The 23095-nt window shown below is 48.8% G+C and overlaps 1 protein-coding gene across 1 annotated transcript in view; it reads right to left on the reverse strand.

Annotated features, from left to right (window-relative positions):
• The window catches only part of NIN (ninein), a 147880-nt gene extending 125418 nt beyond the window's left edge, over positions 1-22462 (reverse strand). The window contains exons 1-2 of the mRNA XM_082229404.1: positions 22346-22462; positions 21512-21601 (exon numbers count right to left, since the gene is read on the reverse strand). The gene's annotated coding sequence lies outside the window, so the exon portion shown is untranslated. The remainder of the gene's footprint in view (positions 1-21511; positions 21602-22345) is intronic.
• Between the last annotated feature and the right edge of the window lie 633 nt (positions 22463-23095).

A 23095-nucleotide genomic window follows, 5' to 3' on the forward strand; every position in this document is an offset into this window, starting at 1 on the left:
GGTTTTTGCATCGTTCACATTAGGGATGCAGGAACCTGCCTTGTACAGAGTCAGGCCAAAGGCTCAGTTTACACAGACTGGCAGTGGCTCTCCAGGAAGTCGGACACGAATCATTCTCAGCCACTCCTGGAGATGCAATGATATATACAGGCCATTAACACGAACAGGAAGCCTCTGGATTGCAAGTAATGGGATATATACTAGGGCAGTGTTTCCCAACCTTTTTTGGGCAAAGGCACACTTGTTTCATGAAAAAAATCTCGAGGCACACCACCATGCCAGATGGGGAAAGGTCACTTTTTACTTATGTAAAAATAAAATAAAAAAATAGTAACAGCATAGAAGGTAATGGTTAGGCTAGCATCCCTCTTCCAAATATGCTAGGTTTTTATTTGCAGGGACTGTTCTACATGGGAAAGCATTCAGCACTGTCATTCTCCCATCTGCCATCTGAATTGGTACTATTCTGGGTCAACTTACTCTGCTGCATGTGTAGATGAAAATGGCACCAAGTGTGGGGGAGGGGGCAGAACAGGTTTCAGATACAGGATATTAAGCATACACGTACTTCAGATGGAACTGGTTGCTTGCTTTGCAAGTTTTCATTTCCCAAATGACTGCCTTGGCAAGCGCAATACCTACCAGGCTCAACGCCGGTCTCGCGCTGCCGCTTCCCGCGCTCTCAAGGACCCGGGAGGAGGAAGGTGTGAAGGGAATCCCGAAGGCGCGAAAACCTCGCGCATGCGCAGGCCTTCCGCCTGCGACAGCCCAGTAGGCCGGCCGAAGCGAGCGGCGATGGGATGTGGGAGGGAGCTCGCTCACCGCCCCGCGTGTGCCTATGTGGGGCACGTTACAGCCCCGTGACGTCAGCGCCACGCAGGCAGCCAGGCAGGCAGACGGCGAGAGCCCCGCGCTGGGTGGCCTCTCCTCGCCGCCCCGCCTCTCGCCGCCCGACTCGCCCGCCTCCCTCCCACGGCACACCAGGCAACGTCTCGCGGCACACTAGTGTGCCACGGAACACCGGTTGGGAAACACTGTACTAGGGATCAGGTCCTCCCCCTTTGCCTGAGCAACAAAGGGTGGTCTTCTGCAGCTTAAGGTCTCATCCCAAGTCCCACCAATTCATCCAGCAAACCCTGGATGGTGAATTTGTTTTATAAGGTTATTTATGAGCCATTCTGACCCAAATGTTCCCCGCAAGATGACTTACAGTTTAGATTTAACAGAGTATGTTGACCTCTGACTAAATGCAGGCTCCTCACTTTATTAGCCACTTCCTTCTGTGTGAATTCGGACAAGATCAGGAAGCTTCACTCGCGCTTAGTATAATGTCTGAACCAATTTGCAAGCTGGAATCCTAAGCCATGGTTTGATATAGCTTTGCTAGTTTTGATAAAGACATCCCTAGCTGTATTTAAGGATGATTTGGAGGAGGAGGGGAAAGAGGCAGCGATATCAGGAAAGAAATTGTAGAATGGTATTGCTGGAAGGGGACCCAAGGGTCATCTAGCCCAACCCCCTGAGATGCAGGAATCACAGCTAAAGAAACCCAGACAGGTGGCCATTGAACCTTTGTTCGAAAACCTCCAGTGAAGGAGAGGCCACCACCTTGCAAAAGAATCTGTTCCACCATTGCACAGCCCTCGCCCCAGAAGGCTCTTCCTAATGTTTCGTCAGAATCTCTTTTCTTGTCATTTGAATCTGTTGTTCTGGGTCCTAACCTCTGGAACAGGAGAAAACAAGCTTGCTCCCTCTTCCATGGGGCAACCCTTGAGGTATTTGAAGACGGCTATCCTATCTCCTCTCAGTCTTCTCTTTCCCAGGCTAAACATACCCAGCTCCTTCAACCATTCCTCATACGGTGTGGGATGTGAAACACAAGAGCAGTCAAGTACAACATTCCTAGAGTGAACATGTTTACACATGGGGAGGAATGTTTGTCCAGCCAGCAGGTCAGCTTCCTGTTTCCTTCTGGGCTGGGACAGACTTCCTCTGCATGTGACTAGACGTGGGCGTGGCCTCACCTGTGCAGGTAATAAGAAAAGCACAGGGCAGGGCAGCCACCTCTCTCTCTCTTTTAATAATTTTTTTATTGGTTTTACACGTTTAAGACAAACATACAAACATACAAAGACAAAGACACACACGTATAATCTCATATCCTTAATTTCTTAACCTCTATCCCTGACCTCCCCACTCCTCCCCTTCTCGTATCCCCATTCCAATAGTTAATTCAGCAAGTTCATTATTTCCACTTTAACCTTATCAATATTTTACTTAATTCGTCTTAATAGCCACATTTATCTTATATATCTAACTTAAACCATAATATAAATCCTTATACCCTTTTCTAAGGTCGACCCAAATTCCCTTCCACAAAATTCCCAATTTTTATATTGATTACATAACAAATAATTATACACCCTTTACATTCCAAGATTTTCTCCCCCCCCCTTTCCCGGTTTCGATCCCCCCCCCCAAAAAATAGCCTAGGCCAATCAGATCTCAGCCTGGATCTCTCACGTCCGAGGCCCTCAAATCTCCCACAGTCCCTCTCAGCCGGTTTTGTTGATAGTCCTTTAAGTTGAACCTCATATCTCGGAGAAGCCCTGTCCCAGTAAGGTCAATTTTTCTTCCAACCAGTCCTCCACAATCAAAGCTGGAGCCCAAAACACATTTCGTATTTCTTTCAAATCCAAATGTCTCTATTGTCCCAAAGGCTCCATCTTTCTCCTTATGCAAGATTGTAATCCAAGGGTCTTCCAATATCCCCTTGGAAGAGTCTCTACAGTCTTCCTTCTCGATTTCAAACCAAATTTTAATTGTCCAAATCTTATCTCTCTCTCTTTGACTACATGCATCGAAGAAGCAACATCTGCTTAACCAAAGATGCTCTCTTGGCCTCCAGCCCAGAGAGGACAAAGGGACTGTCTCCTTATGAGATAGTTTCCAGGTGTATGTTACTTTTCTAAGCTAAGTCTGCCTTCTGGGATCTGAATGTGAACAGAATGTGAGTAAACTCTTTTTATACTTTTATAGAAGACTGTGTCATGTCTTATCTTTTATGAGGGAATAAGGGGGAAATACCAGAACAGTTATTATAGAGGCTTTAGCGAGCCTGAGCAAACACATCCGCTGTGAGTTTTAAAAGGGGAATGTTACTCTGCTAAAATTGTGAACTTGTTAACACAAGTTGGAAAAGGATATAACCAAACAATATATCTTCTCCTGCATCCCTGAACTTTCCCACATAAGGCTTGGTTTCCAGACCCTTGATCATCTTGGTCGCCCTCCTCTGCACACCTTACAACTTGTCAATATCCTTCCTAAACTGCGGCACCCAGAACCGGACACACGACTCCAGGTGTGCTCTGACCAAGGCAGAATCAAGTGGGACTATCAAATCAGAGTTGGAAGTTACCCCTAAGGGTCATTTAGTCCAACCCCCTGCAATGCAGGCATCTCAGCTCAAGCATCCATGACAGATGGCCACCCAAGCATCTTAAAATCCTCCAAGGAAGGCGAGTCCACCGTCTCCCTTGGTTACTTCCCTTGAGCTGGACCCGCGACTTCTGTTGACGCAGCCTGGACTTCCATTAGTAGTAGTGGTAATCACAATAATAATATAAACCACGTTTCGACTTAGCTTTTGAAAAACGCACCTGGGAGATTTGGAGGAGGTTGAGGAAGAGATATCAAAGAGCCGGGGGAAAGGGAGGGGGCTCCAAATCACCAAAACAAAAGGCAGCGTTTCGACGTGGGCCTTTTCATCTCCCCTCCAGATGGCCGGGCAGCTGAGAGCGCGGCTGGAATGCCTGGACTGCTTTGCCGTCTGCTCAATTGCTCCCCATCCAGAGATGCAATAATAGGCCAGGCATGACCAGCCCTCGGCCACAGCTGGCAGAGCGGGGAGCAGCCGAGTCCGGTCAAATCTGCACCAGGTGCTCTTGCACAGATCCGGCCCCTTTCAAGGCTTGCTCCTGCTGGCCTGCGCTGCTTTATCTTCAAAAAGAGAGTCACGGATATCTGGGAGAGAAATTCGTCCGGACCTCCCAGACCCCGCTAACGCAGTACCACTCCCCCTCCATCCATGCACAACCTGCGTGTCTGTGTCGTGACTTTAATTCTCCCCAAGTTGGTCTCTCTTTTTTTTTTTAAGTTGGAACAGATGGCTCAGCAAGGAAAGCCTTGCAAGATCTGCTCGCTTGACCGTAAGGCCGGTGGCTATTTTAAGACTGCCTCTTACTCCCACGCTCTGGTGGAAAGGTATTAAGGAAACACCAGGTTTCTAGGAGACGGAGGAACGAGATGCGGCACTTTGCTTCATTAAGAAAAGGGAGCAAACATATTCATAGAACAGGAAAGTTGGAAGGGACCAGTTTTCCAATCTGTTAAGGTCATCTTGAATTGGAATTCTGTCTTCTGCAGCACTGGCTACCTCTCCCAATCTGGTGTCATCAGCAAATTGGATGAGCACCCCCTCAATTCCTTCATCTGTCATTTACAAAGACGTTGAACAACAAGGGGCCCAGGACAGAACCCTGTGGCACCCCACTTCTTGTTTTTTTTCCAGGACGATGAGGAACCATGAATGAGTACTCTTTGGGTTCAGTCAGTCAACCAGCTACAAAGCCACCTTACAGTTACCTCGTCCAAGCCACATTTTACCAGCTTCCTTGCAATAATTTCAAGGGCGACTTTGTCAAAAGCCCTACTGAAATCAAGGTCCACAGCATTTCCCTGATCCACCAAGCTTGTAAACTCTATAATGAGGCAGAGTTCAAGGACACACCTGAGCCAACACATGAAAGCCACTTCCACCCTGCAAAGGAGATGGTGTTGCGGGCGTCATGCCCCCTCCACGCGATTGAGGGAATCCCCAGCTGCGTCACCCCCTGGCCAGCCAATCGGCTGGCTCTGGGGGCGTGGCCTGCCCTATTTAACGCTGGCGCGACCGGGGATCTCCCTCTTTCGCTGCCTCCAGCTGCTCCGGTTTCCCCACCCTCCCGTCCTATAAGGTTTTGCCTTTGACCTTGCCATGGACCTCGGTTGGTCGCCGTTGAGGGGCCTGGTAGGAATTTTTCCACTTGGCAAATTGGCACCTGCCACTTGGTTTTCGCCTACCTCGTAGGAAATCGTCACAACTTTCTGGGTATTGGTGGTTGGGCACTGGTATAGTTCTGTAGATGGAAGAGGGGAGGAAGCATCATCACCTGCCCCACATATTGAAGGGTAGTCCGGTAAAGGATTCCGGGGGGGCATGGCCCTGTCCAAAGCCTAGGGAGGTGAGGGCCTAAGGCCCACCCCCTATCGGTGACCCCGGGGGAGTTCCTAGTTGATGTGCATCAGCAGGACTCCCCCTACTGGTGGTTAACCCTTCCCGGACTTCCAGCAGATGGGCTGGAGTCGGATATAGTCGGTTAGGACCAATGCCTAAGCCAATACCGCTCATCACCTGTAACCAATAAAAGTTGTGGCCTTTTTTTAGCCCATTAACCTTAATAATTTTGTCATGTGTCTTTATTTCCACCGGGGGGAGGCGGGAACTCGCCATGCAAGTGAGATGGGTGAGACATGTGTCCTCAAGGACCAGGAAGAGAGGCATGGAGGCGCACATTTGGCCCCTGGGCACAGGGTTCTCCACCCATGTCATAGGGCATGAGTGGCCAGCCTGAACTGGCACAGAAGCCAGCGTTGGAGGACTTCTGGACGATCTCTGCCTGGTTGGGCTCTCAACATTTACTTATTTGCTGATCTGTCGGGGGGAGGGGAAGTGGAATATAAATAAATATAAGAATAATAATCTACCTGAGGCCAACCGCCCACCCCAAAGACAGGTCAGGAAGCTCCTTCCCTCTCTTATAAACTCTGAATGGGGGGGGGAGGGGAGGAAATAGTTTTGATACTGCGAGAAGCCAAGTTACAGGGAACCAGGCAGAGGGCCTTCTTGGTGGTGGCACCCGCCCTGTGAAACGCCCTCCCACCAGATGTCAAAGAGAACAACAACTGCCAGACTTTTAGAAGACATCTGAAGGCAGCCCTGTTCAGGGAAGCTTTTAATGTTTGATGCATTACTGTATTTTAATACTTTGTTGGAAGCCGCCCAGAGTGGCTGGGGAAGCCCAGCCAGATGGGTAGGGTCTAAATAATAAATTATTATTATTATTATTATTAATAGGTCTGGGAGAGCCAGCTCCCATGGAGGCTGTGTGCCTAGTGCCTTCACCCCCTTCTTTCGAACTTGGGGGTGATTTATGGCAACCGCAGGCAAGGCAGTGTTTCCCCATTCCCTAGGGTAACTATTGGGAGGCTGCATACTCCCATATCAGGCTCTTAATTACCCCATGTGAGATGGAGAGATGGTATTGTCGGTCATCTTCCAATGCGCCCCAAGGGGGTCCATTTAGTCCAGCATCCTGTTCTCATAGGGACCAACCAGAGCAACCTGCAAGCAGGACCAGCATTCAGGAGCATCTCTGGCTCCAGCTGTACGGGGAACCAGGCAGAGGGCCTTCTCGGTGGTGGCACCCACCCTGTGGAACGCCCTCCCACCAGATGTCAAAGAGAAAAACAACTACCAGACAACTAGAAGACATCCGAAGGCAGCCCTGTTTAGGGAAGCTTTTAATGTTTGATGCATTACTGTATTTTAATACTTTGTTGGAAGCCGCCCAGAGTGTCTGGGGAAACCCAGTCAGATGGGCGAGGTATAAATAATAAATTATTATTATTATTATTATTATTATTATTATTATTATTATTAATAGGTGAGAATGAAGTTTGTCTCCGGTCTTAACTTGAGGGGGAAAGACGTAACAGGTGTCGGATGTGTAATGAAACACTCTGGTTGTGAAACCCACCAAATGTGCTGCAAATCTTGGTTTGCTAGTTGAGATACCATGGTAGGCTATAGAGTCCAAAAGAAATGGCAATTAATATTCCAAGGCCTACGCCATGGGTAGGCAAACTAAGGCCCAGGGGCTGGATCCGGCCCAATCGCCTTCTCAGTCCAGCCCGCGGATGATCCGGGAATCAGCATGTTTTTACATGAGTAGAATGTGTCCTTTTATTTAAAAATGCATCTCTGGGTTATTTGTGGGGCCTGCCTGTTGTTTTTACATGAGTAGAATACAGTGGTACCTCGGGTTACATACGCTTCAGGTTACAGACTCTGCTAACCCAGAAATATTACCTTGGGTTAAGAACTTTGCTTCAGGATGAGAACAGAAATCGCGCATTGGCGGCGCAGCAGCAGCAGGAGGCCCTATTAGCTAAAGTAGTGCTTCAAGTTAAGAACAGTTTCAGGTTAAGAACGGACCTCCGGAACAAATTAAGTTCTTAACCCGAGGTACCACTGTATGTGCTTTTATTTAAAATGCATCTCTGGCTTATTTGTGTTACCATAAAGCACCAATGCTGCAGCAAGCAAAGGCTCCAGCAGCTCAGTCAGCTGCTTGTGGCTGGAAAGCCAGACAGGATGTTTGTGACTGTTGCCATGGAAACAAAGGGGCAGTCCATTCTGTACTGAGCACCGGATGTTAGCTCAGTGTGTGTGTCATATGACCTGTACTGGAAGTACATGGGTGGAGTTTCTTCTTGCTGTTGTCGAGTGCAGACATGTTTCTCTGTACTGATATGAGAGACAGAAATAAAAGATGTAAATAGTTTTCTGTCTGCTTCTTTCCCCTCCTGGGGGACACCAAAGGGGAGAGAGGATGAACGGTGTGTTCCTCTCACACATCTGAGATGAATCGCCGGGACCTCGCCTGCTTATCAGCAGAGTGGAGACGCGGGGAGGTCGACAGGAATATCTGCCGGTGCCTACGCTGTGGCACATTCCTCTGACCCAGGCAGAATTCCAACAGTGGCAGCCTTCGGATGGTTGCTGTCCATCGGACATCTGGATGAGAGGTTGGTGAATTGTCCTCCTCTGCTCCATGGAAGCCTGATTTGAGAGGCTGATTCTCTGCAGCCAGAAGCTGACCAGAAGAAGCTGAGAGCCAAGCCGATACTCAAGGTATGAGACTTTTAAGGGCTTAAAAGAGTGAATGCAGAATGATTCATTCTCTGCTTCACGGAGAGCGAGTGTGGGAAAAGCAGCCCCAACTTAGAAGAGGCCTGCATTCCGGGCATTTTTGTGGTTTCCTGTCCGAGGAAAGGAATGCGCTGTTGCTAGGCAACGTCTTCAGAAGGCTGTGCCTCAGAGAGGAGAAATGGAAAGTTACTCGAGAGGGCTGGAAGTCAGTTTGTGCTTCAGAGAAGCGAAAGCAAAGTTTTGTTATGACTAGGTCCTCACGAACTGGTGGAAGGGACTTTCCAACGCAGCCAGTGTCAGAGTTGCCAGGTGTCAAGAGAGTAAACAAGCCAGCTATTGGATTTTAGAGGCTTGTGTTTTTAGAGTCAATGCAAGGACTCAAAATGGATGCCAAGAAGGGGGGAGGCTTGCCTTCTCCACCCCTCCTGACCAATGACAATTATTCATCTTGGTCTGTAAAGATGAAGGCCCTGCTGCAGAATCAGAGACTGTTTGGGGTGATTGAGAATCCCATCCCAGCAGCACCAACGCGTGCTTGGGAGTCACAGAATGTGAAGGCTAGGACTGCTATAATTCTGTGTGTCTCAGATGAGCAGCTTGTGCATATACAGCATTTGGACTTTGCGCAAGAGGTTTGGAACGCGCTGCGTACAACGCATCAGAGAGATGCTGGTTCTTCAGCGTTGCTGTATTTTGAGAAGTTGACCAATCTGAGATTAGCGCCTGATGGAGATGTTCAAGCGCACCTGACAGAGATGAAGTACCTGCGTCAACAGATGGTGGAATGCAATTTCCGTCTTCAGGAGGAAGTGTTTTGCTTCATGATGATAAACAGCCTGAACCGCACCTACAAGGTTGTTGCCAGTCAGCTTGGTTCCCTACCTGCCGCGCAGCTAACCGCGGAAAGAGTGTGTGCTGTGGTCCAGAATGAACACGACAGACTTGCTGCACTGGAAGTGAAGGACAGGGGGAGGGTAGAACAGAGTTCAAATCTTCCCACTGCTGAATCTACTGGAGAGCATGCCGTAGCATTGAGTGCCGTCCGATGCTACAATTGTGGACAGACTGGGCATCTACAGCGGAACTGTAAGAAGCCACGACAGTCAAAAGGAGCCAAGAACAGCTCTACGAAGCCTGAGGCGTCAAGCAAAAGCCGTACCAAGTGCCAGGTGAAACCTGCAAAGGCTATGATGGCGAAAGGAACCACGCCAGATGTTGGGAACGCGTTCGTAATCGACACGGGATGTACGAAGCACCTCTGCCCACACAGAGAAATGTTTTCGACGTTGAAGAAGCAAAGCTTCACTGTGAAACAAGCCAATGGTCAAGAACTGGAAGCGACCGGAATTGGAACTGTGTATCTTGAGAGTCTGAACTTGACTATAAGTGATGTTTACCTGGTTCCAGAACTGAGATTTAATTTGCTGAGTGTGTCGCAGATTGCGAAGAAGGGACTAAAACTGTACTATGATGCTAAAAGATGCAAGATCTACAAAGATGGAGAACTGTTTCTTACTGCCAAAGAGAAAGATGGACTGTATTTGTTGACTTTTGATCAAAGTGATTACATGAAATGTAATACTTCTGATTCTAACGAAATTTCTCTTGCAGGTGTGACCAGTGTGAACACCAGGAAGGTGGCTAAGAAGGTCCACAGAGCTTTTCAGCGGGTGTATGCTGATGTGATTGGTCCTTTAGAACCATCTAGAGGCGGTGCAAAATATTACCTTGTGTGTGTTGATTGTTACACTAATTATTCTTGGGTTTATATGATGAAGAAACCGCAGGAAACTTTAGAAAAGTTTCAGGAGTTTTGTGACAAGGTTAAAAGTATGCATGATGCTAACATTGATTGTCTTTTCACAGATGACAAGCCAGTTTTTCTTTTACAGGATTTCCAGAGGTTCCTGGATGAGAAAGGGATAAGACACAAACTTGCTACTTCCGAAGAAGCGTGGAAGAAATGTGTCTGTGTTAGGGTGAACAAAGAATTGCAAAAGGGGATGCATGCGCAATTGCTAAGTTCACATTTACCACATGATTATTGGGCCGAATCTTTAGCGTCCTATCTTCATGTGTGGTTGAGAAAAGTCTCAACAGAGTTGGGATGTTCTCCTTTTGAGAAGCTGTTTAATAGAAAACCTTCTGTTGCCTATTTTAAGGTTTTCGGGTCTCATGTGAGAACAGAAGCTCCAAGTGGGGTAAAGAATGCCAGAGGCATCTTTGTGGGTTATGAAAAAGGTCTCTACAGAGTAATTTTGTCTGAATCTGGTCAGGTGATTCTCACAAAGTTTCTAGAGAGTGCTCCTGAACGGGAGAGAGTGATTGTTCAAACTTTTTCCACAGATGATTCTGATGATGATGATGATGAGTTTGATCTTATTGAGTTCAGTGGTACTGATGATGAAGACACTGATAGCTCAGACAGCTCAGTTGTCACAGTTATTGAGAGGAAATCTCAAATAATGACTAGACCCTCAGAAGAGGAGGATGAACCACTGATTAAGCTTAGTACTGGTTCTCCAGAGTGTTCAGAGGCTGAACCAGAAAGCAGAGAAGAGCAGCAGCTCTTACGTAGGTCTGAGAGAGCAACGAAGGGTGTACCACCCAAGAGGTATTCAGAGGAGTTTGCTAACCTTGCATATGTTGCTGTTGTAAATGATCAAGGACAGATTGAAGCTGTGTCTGAGTCAGAGACAAAGGCACAACAGAGAGTTGTTAACCAAGGAAATGTGAAGTCACACAACCAGAGAGGTACATTGGTAAAACCAGTGGCGGGTAGTTCCAAGGGTGGAACTGAAACAACAGGGGAATGTTATAAGTATAACAACTGTTTGTTTTCTTCTCTGGATGACGCTTTGCTCGCAGCACGCATTGATACTTTAGGGGGAGTATGTTACCATAAAGCACCAATGCTGCAGCAAGCAAAGGCTCCAGCAGCTCAGTCAGCTGCTTGTGGCTGGAAAGCCAGACAGGATGTTTGTGACTGTTGCCATGGAAACAAAGGGGCAGTCCATTCTGTACTGAGCACCGGATGTTAGCTCAGTGTGTGTGTCATATGACCTGTACTGGAAGTACATGGGTGGAGTTTCTTCTTGCTGTTGTCGAGTGCAGACATGTTTCTCTGTACTGATATGAGAGACAGAAATAAAAGATGTAAATAGTTTTCTGTCTGCTTCTTTCCCCTCCTGGGGGACACCAAAGGGGAGAGAGGATGAACGGTGTGTTCCTCTCACACATCTGAGATGAATCGCCGGGACCTCGCCTGCTTATCAGCAGAGTGGAGACGCGGGGAGGTCGACAGGAATATCTGCCGGTGCCTACGCTGTGGCACATTCCTCTGACCCAGGCAGAATTCCAACAATTTGTGGGGCATAGGAATTTGTTCATTTAAAATATATATATATAAAGTCCGCCCCCCCAAGGTCTGGTGGGGACAGGCAGTGGACCGGCCCCCTGCTGAAAAAGTATGCTGACCCCTGGCCTACACAATCTGTTATGATACAGTGTTATGATACAGTCTGTTATGTTATCTGTTATGATACAGTGTTCGAGCTTTGAGATTGTAAACGATCTGCCTCAGATGAAGGCAGCTTCCAAAGGACATGTCCTCTTGCAGCAATAGAACTGCTGACACATTTGCAAAGCTAAGCAGGGTCTGGTCTGGTTTCAAATTGGACGAGGGACCCTGTGTTGAGATTCCTGCACTGCAGGGGTTTGGACTGGATGACCCTCGGGGTCCCTTCCAACTCTTGGGCATGTTTAGCCTGGAGAAGAGGAGGTTAAGGGGTGATATGATAGCCATGTTCAAATATATAAAAGGATGTCACATAGAGGAGGGAGAAAGGTTGTTTTCTGCTGCTCCAGAGAAGTGGACACGGAGCAATGGATCCAAACTACAAGAAAGAAGATTCCACCTAAACCTTAGGAAGAACTTCCTGACAGTAAGAGCTGTTCGACAGTGGAATTTGCTGCCAAGGAGTGTGGTGGAGTCTCCTCCTTTGGAGGTCTTTAAGCAGAGGCTTGACAACCATATGTCAGGAGTGCTCTGATGGTGTTTCCTGCTTGGCAAGGGGTTGGACTCGATCGCCCTTGTGGTCTCTTCCAACTCTATGATTCTATGATTCTACGATTCTTGCACCTTTGGGCCTCGGGCTCAAAACGGGAAGATCTCAAGCTCCACATACAGGTGAACTTAATGAGGCTTCCTAAGAATAATGGCATTAGCTCATCACAAATCAATCCTTTAGAGAGGACGCTTGCAAACAAAACATGGTTATCGCAGCGGGTGGGAAGAGGAGGAGGAGGAGGAGGAGAGGGACAGAGAGCTCAGGCTGACATGCCGGCTTTTGTTCAAGCGACTATCAGAGAGTTTCAAGGGTACAAAACAGCACTGGCATTGGACATTTTCCTGGGCAAGAGCCCAGTTCATCCCATACGTGGAACTGAGCACAGGGGTTAGTGGGTGGGCATAGATTCAGGTGAAGCAAGGAAGAAACAGCTTAATGTTTAGGGAAGTTTTTTTAATGGCTGGCGTTTTAATGTATTTTTAATCTCCTGTTGGAAGCCGCCCAGAGTGGCTGGGGAGACCCAGCCAGATGGGCAGGGTATAAGTAATAAATTATTATTACATTATTATTATTAATGAGGACTAGCTTCTGGAACACGGCAGCCACCCGACCCCCTGCGTTTTACTCAGAAGGAAAATGGCACCCCACTTCCTAGATGATATGGGGAGTCTACCCTATAAAAAGCATGATTCAGAATAGTGGTTTGCAAACTCCACTACGGAAGATAATAGCACAACATAATTGAAAACAGACACCATTAACTGCACATTTATTCAAAATCCAATTGAGACTATGTAGTTTAATTAATTCAATGAAAGTGATGTTGAGCTTGATCCAGCAATAGCAGCTATTATCAATAAGTGGCTATTATGTGGTGGCTCAGAATCGTAAATACAAAGTCACGTGATCAAAGGAAATAGTGGTAAGAGTGGTAAAATGTTAAACGCAAAGCAAAGAAGGCATTTCTAGTCTGTTCAGTCGTAAATAAGTGATTGAGATGCCCAGAAGATGGGAATGTAAAAAAGTAAAGAACTTCTGGGAAATGATATATAATGAGATGAAAGAGATGTTGATATATACATTTAAAAAAACCCAACCAGAAGCATTTTTACTTGGTATTATAGGTCAGGACATTAATAGGCAAGATGTTAAATTGCGGCAAGAGCATTGTTAGCCCAGAAATGGAAACAAGAAGAAATTCCGACAAAAGAAGAATGGCAGACAAAATTAATGGACTACGCAGAATTGGACAAAATGACAGGAAGGATTCGAAACCTGCGGGACCAGAGATTTACAGAAGATTGGAAGAAGTACTGTATATGAATTATTTGAAGAGCAACTGTAATCAACAAATTACGCTAGTAGGACTACAAGAAGTTTCGTAAGGAGGAATATATGAAGTGCTACAAAGTAGATAAAGAATAGAGATATTGGTTATTTGTTTGAAATGTAACAGGGAAAATAAGAAATGTATACTAAGAGATTAGATTGGAAAATTTCACCTGGCTTGCTTCCAGGCCCCAGTTCACAGAACCATAGAACTGAAGTCTTGGAAGGGACCCGAGGGTCATCTAGTCCAACCCCCTGCAAAGCAGGACTACACAGGGATCAAGCCTATAACCTTGGCACGATCAGCACCATGCTCCAACCAGTTGAGCTATCCAGGCTCCTGGTGCTGCTTTTACAGGAACACAGGAAGCTGCCTTTTGCAGCACTGAACCGCCCTCAAGCTCAGTATGGCCAACACTGGTTGGCAGCAGCTCTCCAGGTGATGTTCCCTACATGAAGATGCAATATTGGACTGACCTTCTTTATACCCAGCAAAGGCTGGACCACTGAGTTATGGAACATTTCGGGGCTTATGACCAAGAGACGGGCTCTCCCTGTAAACCAGGGTTAAATCTCTCCCTCTATTAGAATCATCTCCAGGAGCCAAGACAGGTACAGAACTCTTACTATCAGGAAGTTCATCCTAATATTTGGTCAGCATTTCTTTTCATTTCATTTGGACCCACCGGTTTGGGTCCTACCCTCTGGAGACGCAGAATACAAGCTTCTTCCACCTTCCATGTAGTAGTCCTTCAGATTTTTGAAGATGTCTATCCTGAATTCTGGTGCTGGAGGAGACTCTTGAGAGTCCCATGGACTGCAAGAAGATCCAACCTCTCCATTCTGAAGGAAATCAGCCCTGAATGCTCACTGGAAGGACAGATCCTGAAGCTGAGGCTCCAAGACTTTGGCCACCTCATGAGAAGAGAAGACTCCCTGGAAAAGACCCTGATGTTGGGAAAGATGGAGGGCACAAGGAGAAGGGGACGGCAGAGGACGAGGTGGTTGGACAGTGTTCTCGAAGCTACCAGCATGAGTCTGACCAAACTGCAGGAGGCAGTGGAAGACAGGAGTGCCTGGCGTGCTCTGGTCCAGGGGGTCACAAAGAGGCGGACACGACTGAACGACTAAACAACCAACAACAACCTGTCTCAGTCTGCTGTTTTCCTCAACCCTTCCTTGGTTTCCAGACCCATGATCATGATTTAGGTTTGATAAGGTCCTCAGCTCCTGCAGGTAATGGTGCCCTCTCTATGTCCAGCTGTCCTTTGTCAACAACAAATTGTCGTGGTTTTTGTGTTGAATATATGCTATATGGTAATTTATGGACCTGATAGGTATCTAAAGCCATATGCACATAACAAAATAGGTATTTTATCAAAGAAATTGTTGAACTGAAATACAATTAAGAAGATGTACATTAATTGTGAAATACAATTAAGAAGAAGTATATTTTGGGGGGGGCCGCAAGAGAGTGGGGCCCTAAGCTATAGCTTCTTTAGCTTATACGTAAATCTGACACTGCCTGTGATCATCTTGGCTGCCCTCCTCTGCACACATCCCAGCTTCTGAACCTCCCTGCATGCAGAAAGCTAGAACATCAGGTCCTTCCCTGACTTGCTAGCGCTTCGCATGCAGGGGGATTATCACAAAGGGATGCTTCCACGCAAGCCACCCCAAAGCACCTTCGCTGAACTTGGAATAAATCCGTTTTGTCCTTGCAGGACTTCACAGCGGCTTGGCTTTCCCAAAGCCCACATCCCCAGACTACAAATTTAAACGTTATTTACTGCAGACTCTTTCTATGGGGCGCCCAGGCCATGCTGGGACTGAATGATGACTCTGGAAAGGAGCAGTTCTTCAAAGGAACTGGAGCCCAGAGCGAAGACGGAGGAGCAGACAGCTCCCTCATATTTCCCACCGCTCTCAATTACTTCCCAGGCTGCAGGTGTTAGGGATTGATTAATCGTCAAGTAGTCAGGCAATTAACAACCTCTTAATTGAGCAGTCGGGTGTCACCACATCAGAGCGAGCAAGCAGAACTCTCAGGAAGCAGGTATCAAGGTTGCAGCCTTTTGTGCCGATGGGTTTTGGGGGGTGGGGAGGACCCCAAATCACTTCTGGGGCTGGCTTGCATATAGGTCTACTCTGAAGTCATGCATTCGGACAAGACTCTGTCAACCTTCCAAGATACACATGCAAATGTCACACAGAATTAACAGCAGTGTCAGCTCTATTAGAAAGTCCCACGTTCGGTTCCTGCCTTCTCCAGACAGGGCCAGGAATGTCCCCATCTGAAACCCTGAAGAGCTGCTGCCAGTCAGGGTAGGTAGATAGATAATTTATTACAGTCGGAGACCAGCTTATAAAACACACTTGAGGATACAGTCCCAGAAGGAAAACAAACATTTAAAACAATGTACAACAATAAATTTGAAATTTATAAATGCGATAAGCGTATAGACACTTAAACTTTAAGATTAGCTACCACAGAGAGATTCTTGGGCTCCATGATCACTGCAGATGGTGACAGCACCCACGAAATTAAAAGACGCCTGCTTCTTGGGAGAAAAGCAATGACAAAACTAGACAGCATCTTAAAAAGCAGAGACATCACCTTGCCAACAAAGGTCCGTATAGTTCAAGCTCTGGTTTTCCCAGTAGTGATGTATGGAAGTGAGAGCTGGACCCTAAAGAAGGCTGATCTCCAAAGAATTGATGCTTTTGAATTCTGGTGCTGGAGGAGACTCTTGAGAGTCCCATGGACTGCAAGAGGATCCAACCTCTCCATTCTGAAGGAAATCAGCCCTGAGTGCTCACTGGAAGGACTGATCCTGAAGCTGAGACTTCAATACTTTGGCCACCTCATGAGAAGAGAAGACTCCCTGGAAAAGACCCTGATGTTGGGAAAGATGGAGGGCACAAGGAGCAGGGGATGACAGAGGACAAGATGGTGGGACAGTGTTCTGGAAGCTACCAGCATGAGTTTGACCAAACTGCGGGAGGCAGTGGAAGACAGGAGTGCCTGGCATGCTCTGGTCCATGGGGTCACGAAGTGTCGGACACAACTAAACAACAACAACTACAGAGAGATGACCCAGAGTCACCCATGGAAATGAGTTTGGGGATTTTCTTAATGAACTAGTTTGGTTTGTGGGATGGTCTGCGCCTACAGATCTGTACACAGAATCTGGCGACCATCCGGGTCGTCTTATGATCTTTGCCTAACAGGAAATGGTCAAATTTTTGCTTTTCTGGGAGGTCAGCGAGCCTCACCAGCAGGGGATCAATGGTCTCACTACGTGCCTCTTCATAAAAGGGACATCTAAAGAACAAGTGCTCTGGGCTTCCTATCTCCCCCAATGAAGAGGCGCAAAGTCTCTGAGCATATGGGACTTTTTAAAAGGATCCTTCCAGGACCTGCAAGGGCAGAGCCGAGCTATCAGGGTACGTAACACTTAGCTATATGGCCGCCTTATGGTCTGACTATAAGAACTTAAGTAGAGCCTTCAGGATCAGGCCAGTGACCATCTAGTCCAGCAGACTGTTCTCACACTGGCCAGCTAGATGCCTGTAGGAAACCAGGATCCGATCACAACAGCAACACGCCCTTCCTGTGGTTTCCAACAACTAGTATTCAGAAGCATCGCTGTCTTCAACTGGGGAGGCAGATCAGAGCCTCCATGGCAGCTTTTGAGGTTCATAGGCTCTGTGTTGACCCATAAGACTCTGGCACTAGACAGCCAGCGGGTCTAAACTTCTGCTGGAAATATTTCCATTCTACCAGGCCTACACAGGCCATTGAGAGAATAAATCTTTCCACAATTGTTAATTGAAATTTCTTTATGGTTTTTACGTTTCACTGCTGTAAACTGCTCGTATATTTTATGGCACGGAGGCATATAAATAAATTTTATATGCCCTACAACAGGCATAGGCAAATTGGCCCTCCAGATGTTTTGAGACTACAATCCCCATCATCCCTGACCACTGGTCCTGTTAGCTAGGGATGATGGGAGTTGTAGTCCCAAAACATCTGGCGAGTTTGCCTATGCCGGCCCTACAAGAACGTTGTTCAGTGGTTAGATCTACCTGGCATCTCCAAGAAGGGCTGGGAAGGCCCCCTGCCTGAAACCCTAGAGAGCCTCTGCCAGCCAGTGTAAGCAGTATTGAGCCAGATGGAGCCATGGTCTTACTTGGAATAAGGAAAAGGTCCCCTCGCTTCTTTTGGCACAGGACTCAGTTCAGAAACCAGTTCAGTGTAGGCATGTACAACAGGTAGATTGTGATCTACCAGTAGATCGTGGGGGTGTTCCAGGTAGATCGCTGGATCTCTGGGGTGCTCCTGATCGACCCCCCCAGAAAAGCTCAACAACTCTGGGTCACCTTCCCCAAAAGATCAACAATTCTTGTCAATGAAAATGGGTAGATCACTGCCGGTTTTTTATAGTGGGAGTAGATCGCAGTCTCTTGGGAGATGGACTTGCCTAGTGGGCTATACTGAGCTCAATGGGCTCTTGCTCTGACTTGCTATGCCCCTAGAGACATCACCTTGCCAACAAAGGTCCGTATAGTTAAAGCCATGGTTTTCCCAGTAGTGATGTATGGAAGTGAGAGCTGGACCATAAAGAAGGCTGATCGCCGAAGAATTGATGCTTTTGAATTTTGGTGCTGGAGGAGACTCTGGAGAGTCCCATGGACTGCAAGAAGATCCAACCTCTCCATTTGGAAGGAAATCAGCCCTGAGTGCTCACTGGAAGGACAGATCCTGAAGCTGAGGCTCCAAGACTTTGGCCACCTCATGAGAAGAGAAGACTCCCTGGAAAAGACCCTGATGTTGGGAAAGATGGAGGGCACAAGGAGAAGGGGGCGGCAGAGGACAAGATGGGGGGACAGTGTTCTCGAAGCTACCAGCATGTGTTTGACCAAACTGCGGGAGGCAGTGGAAGACAGGAGGGCCTGGCGTGCTCTGGTCCAGGGGGTCACAAAGAGGCAGACATGACTAAACGACTAAACAACAACAGCTCCACCCACATAAGGGCAGACCTTGAAGACCCCAAATAGTAATCAAGCGCAACATTTTGAAGTAGGAATCATTAGCAGCTTCCTTCCTCTGGTGCTCAGATTTGAACACAGCAGCACTGAAGATGCTCCTTGGTTCTTTTTAGAAACCTGCCCTATTACAATCACATCCCACTTTTCCTCTAAGGCATGGGCCCAAACGTGGACCTCCAGCTGTTGTTGGACTACAAATCCCATCATCCCTAGCTAGCAGGGCCAGAGGTCAGGGCTCTGATGGGAGTCCAAAAACAACTGGAGACTCAAGTTTGGGAAGCCCTGCTCTAAGGAGCCCAAAAGTGGTACCCGTAAGCTCTCCTCCCCTTTAACGTCACAACGACCCTATGAGGTAAGTTAGGCTGAGCGCAAGTGGCTGGCTTGGTTGCACATCAGAGTCCCAATTTGGATGGTAAGGGGGCAGCCCCAGAGGCTAAATTTCTGTGCACCGAGTGGCTATTTAAAGCATTACGCTCTGGGGTCACTAAACAAATAAAGACTAAGAGGGGGCGATCTTGACTTTGCCTCCCATCCATTTCCAGGAGGTGTCAATTTAATGGTCCATGCCCCTCTTGTCTCATAAATCAAATGTGGTGAGGAGCAGACAGCGCTTCATCCCAAGAGGGGCAGAAGAGGCCCCTTGATGGGAGACGGGGACACAAAAGGAAAAGGCACCCACGACAAGAGCCCATTGCTTTGCAGCCCACTCAAACCTCTCTCTCTTCAAGGGGACTGAGGAAGTCAGTCTTGCAGCCGGCAACTGCCCCCCTCCCCCAGTCTACCCCAGTTCCAAGGGGGAGTTTCCAGTTAAGAGCTGCTGAATTCAATGGGCCTTACTCCCAGGAAAGCGGGGTTTAGGATCCCAGCCTTAAAAAAACCCCTTTCCCCGTTAGTGAAGGGAATTTGTGAAGCAGACTGGGCTCCTCCAAAGATTAGCCAAGGACAAAGTTGCGTGGAAAGCAGGCCACAACTGCAGCTGGAATTTTGTTGGCCAAAAATTGGAAATCACGAGAAGTACCAGCAGTGGAGGAATGGCAGATGAAGATGATGGACTTTTGGGAGCTAGCTGACCAGACCGGAAGAGTCCGGACCAGGAGGAGGAGGGATGGAAGAAATTTAAAGAAATTTAAAGACTATTTAGCTAAATATGTCAAGATAATTTAGATAGAAATACTTGCGAATATCAGATAGGCCTAGGATTTCAATATGTGATGTTGCAGAATAAGATGCTTAAAGTTAAAATGAAAAGAAAGAAAGATGTTAATTGACTAAGTAAATTTTATGGGAAAATAGTTTTGGAAAACTGCTACAATGATTTATATGGAAACTCAGCCACAATGTTAACAAAAGTGGAATTATTACAGTCAAGATAAATGCTTGTTTGTTTGTCTGTTTTTGATGTTCTTTTTCTATTTGTTTGTTATAAATTTGGAAAACTAATTAAAAAAATGGGGAAAAAGTTGCATGGAAAGCATCAGAAATTTATGGCCATAGCCTCCAAACACAAGTGAGTGTCTTGAATATTTAAGGCACTCCAGCTTTGAAATAGGGGTCTTTCAACAACAAGCCCTCCCGCTAATCAGGAAGTGGGGTGGGGGTGGGGTGAAGAGACAATGTGCCCATCGGTTTTTATTTTGCAAAAAGAGAAAGGAAATTACAAATGGGTTGCGTGGGGCAATAACTCGCCGAATCGCCTGCTCGAAGGCCTCCTAAAGGCTCCCTGTCCCTGAATTGTGAAGGTGAGCGTCAAGCTTGATGGGGGGGGAGGAAGCAGCCGGGGAGGGGGGGGGCGTTCATAATAAACAGCAAGCCCGCATATCCTGCAAGCTCCACTTTTGTCCAGGGATAGCAATTACGTAATTGGCGAGCCTGCCACCGTGTACCTTCTGAAAAATCTTTTGTTCGGCAGCCTACCAGCACAGAAGAGATGGACAAAACATTGACCATCGAATGAGGGAACTGCAAACATCTGCTTCAAGTTGCAACCTTTTTTAAAATTTAGTTTGTCAAGGAAGGCAGGATACCGGAAAAACAAATTCACACCAAATCACATTTCTGCAGCTGGTCTCCTTTAAGTTGCTCCTCTTAGCCACTCCAGCTCCAGGCAGTTAAAATTAAAATAAATCACAGTAGCTCAAACTCTGGGGGACCACCAGGCAAAAGAAGATAAACCTTATATACCTTTGCTGCTGTCCCTGCAAACCTTAATAGCCTTAATAGTCCCTCTTGGAAGCAAGCGTCTTCCTGGCCACTTCTAAACCTGGGAGGAATTCAAGCCCCCCCCCCCCTTTCTGAACTGCCAGACAACAGATGATGCTCCTTCCCGACTTACTTAAAGCGAGAGCTTTTGCGAGAAGTATCCCAGATTCTCCTGAAAATCCCAGATTCTCCCAGATTCTTCTTCTGAAACCCCCTCCTCAGCAACAGGATCCGCGAGTTTCCAGGAATCCTGCACCGCCTCTAGCCTGCGCAGGCAAACAAACGCCGGACTTTTTTCTGCAAAAACCGAAACTTTTTTTTCTGCAAAAACCAGACCCAAAACAAAAGCAGGCTTTGCAAGGGAACGGATTTCCCCGTCTCAGCTCTTCTCTCTCTCTCTCTCTCTCTGCCTTCAAGGCCGGGGGGCGAGCAGCCTTTGGCTCGCCAAGAAACAATGAAGCCGGCGAGACCCCCCCCCCTCTTCCCTCCCTCTCTCCATTGTCCAAGGCGAGTGAATGGCAGGCGGGGAGAGGGAGCGCGTGAAATGGAAAGTGGGAGGCAGGTGCTGGGAAGAAGACATCCTTGCGGGGGAGGGGGGGATGGATGCCAAAGCCGGCTGGAGAAAGCGAAAGTCCGCCGCTAAGGAAAGTGGCTCCCAGCCCCGCAGGAGCCCCCCATTCCCGGGGGGGGGGGAGAGGGGCTCCCTCCGGCCAGAGTTTCCAGCAAGGGGGTGGCGGCGGTGACCCCAAATGACCTGGCTGCAAAGGAAGACCAGCCATGCCACCCACCAGACAGACAGACGGACGGACAGACAGCAACTCACCTGCCCAGGGAATAGCACGGCACGGCACGGCACGGCACGCCACGCTCTTCTTCCTCCTCCTTTCCCCAGCCGCCGCCGCTTTCTGCAAGCCTGCAAGCCAAGCCCCCCCAAAGCAGCTTTTGTTAGCAACCCCAGATGCGCTCGGGGGTCCTCGGCGGGGGGGGAGAGGAGCGCGCGCGGCGTTTGCATGGCGGAGGGGCCGCCCCTCCCCCTCCCCCGGCCCCGCCTCCAGCCCCTCCCCTTCGGAAGGACGTCCCCCTCCCCAAACACCCCCCCCAAAGGAACCCCCTCCCATTGATGCCCAGTAACATTTATGAAACGTGTATACCGCCCGTGAGAACGCGACTGACCCGGAGTGCTTTTCTTCCCTCCCTACTGCATCAGACTAGCCCCATCTCTGGAAAGACACCCCCAATCAGCAACCACCCCCCAACTCACAACAGCTTCCTCTAGGGTGAAACCCCCCCCCCTCCGCTCTCCTGATCTGCACCAGGCTCCCCTCTCCGGTTCCCGGAATATCTCAGCATCCCCGGAACGTACCCCCGTTTTGCCAGTGCCCCCCAACCCCGAACCCCGCTATTCTGCAAGCAAGCAGCCTCCCCACCCCCGTAGATCCTGCCCTCCGGAGCGCCCCCGGAGCATGCACGATGACAGCAAGAGCACCCCCTCTCCAAATATCCCCGCCCCACTTTGCCTTAAAGACAAGACAGGCTTTTGGGGGGGGGGCTTCAAAAGAGCCCCGCCAGCCCTTGCGCCCCGCTTCTGCCCCCCTGCTCTCCAGCCCCCTCTAGCGGCCGGGCAGCGCAGCGCAGCGCCTTCCGGAGCCGGCCTTACCTGCTGTCAAGGTCCCGGGCGGCTCCTTGGCGCCCCGAGCATCGCTTAGCCCGGCCGCCGCCGCTGCCGCTGTTCCCCCGCCATGGCCGGAGCCGAGCAACGGCGCAGGGAGAAGGAGGCGGAGCGCCAGAAGCAGGCCGGGAAGGAGGAGGAGGAGAGCCCGCCCGGCATAGACCTCCCCTCGACCCCGGAGCCGGCGGAGCAGCGGGCGGGCCCGGATGGCAGGCAGAGGGAGGCAGCGGCCTCAGGCGGCCGCTCGGGGAGGGTCCCTCGCCTTGAAACGCCGACCGGTTTAATTCTACATCTTTAGCAGTGGCGTAGCGTGGGGGGTGCAGGGGGGGGCCGGGCGCACCGGGCGCAACATCTGGGGGTTAGGGTTAGGGGGCGCAAATCCACGGGTTAGGGGGCGCAAATTACTTGCCTTGCCCCGGGTGCTGACAACCCACGCTACGCCACTGAATTCTACATCTTTAGCAGTGGCGTGGCGTGGGGGGGTGCAGGGGGGCCCGGCTGCACCGGGCGCAACATCTGGGGGTTAGGGGGCGCAAATCCACGGGTTAGGGGGCGCAAATCCACGGGTTAGGGGGCGCAAATCCACGGGTTAGGGGGTGCAAATCTACGGGTTAGGGGGCACAAATCCACGGGTTAGGGGGCGCAAATCCACGGGTTAGGGGGTGCAAATCTACGGGTTAGGGGGCACAAATCCACGGGTTAGGGGGCGCAAATCCACGGGTTAGGGGGCGCAAATCT

This window comes from Podarcis vaucheri, assembly GCF_965113315.1.
Source record: "Podarcis vaucheri genome assembly, chromosome: 1".
NCBI lineage: Eukaryota > Metazoa > Chordata > Lepidosauria > Squamata > Lacertidae > Podarcis > Podarcis vaucheri.